Source organism: Galeopterus variegatus, unplaced genomic scaffold (assembly GCF_000696425.1).
Source record: "Galeopterus variegatus unplaced genomic scaffold, G_variegatus-3.0.2 Scaffold11255, whole genome shotgun sequence".
NCBI classification, from domain to species: domain Eukaryota; kingdom Metazoa; phylum Chordata; class Mammalia; order Dermoptera; family Cynocephalidae; genus Galeopterus; species Galeopterus variegatus.
The window spans coordinates 7,757-8,361 of NW_007737366.1; positions in this window are offsets into that span (position 1 = coordinate 7,757).

The following is a 605-nucleotide window of genomic DNA, read 5'->3' on the forward strand; positions in this document are numbered from 1 at the left end:
CCCCACACACTCAAGTGGAGGGGATCATAAAGGACATCTGTATAGGGGACAGGATTCTTGGGGCCATCTTAGAATTTGGCCTACCACACCATGGATATCCTTCCCATCTTTCTAGCATTTCTAAAGCCCTCTGGCTAATCAAACATCCTTAAAATGCATGTTGTCTAAAAGGCCAGCCATGACTCAACAGCACGAGGGACTGAAGCCCTGTGTTCTCCAACCTCCTCTCCTGCTGGCAAAATGGCGCTCTTTGAGCAAATCTGATGGTCTTAATCTGACCAATCTGAAACTGTTTATGTCAGGAATGTAAAGCTAAGTTTTCATAAGTAGTTCCATGTTCTTTTCTTTTGAGTCAATGAGAAAAAAGCATCCCAAGTTAATATTATATAGAAACAACTAGGCAAACTTTTTAAACTTGTAATTTTCAACTCATTTTACTAAGTAGAATATCTTTATTTTCTCACAAAAATTTTCTACGAACTATTATTCTGGTGAAGGAAACCATATAATTGATTATAATTTGTGCTAGAACATGTTGAATTACAGACTTCTGCAGGAAGCCTGTTTTATGTAGGAACTTTATGAAAAAATAAATGTTTTTTTTT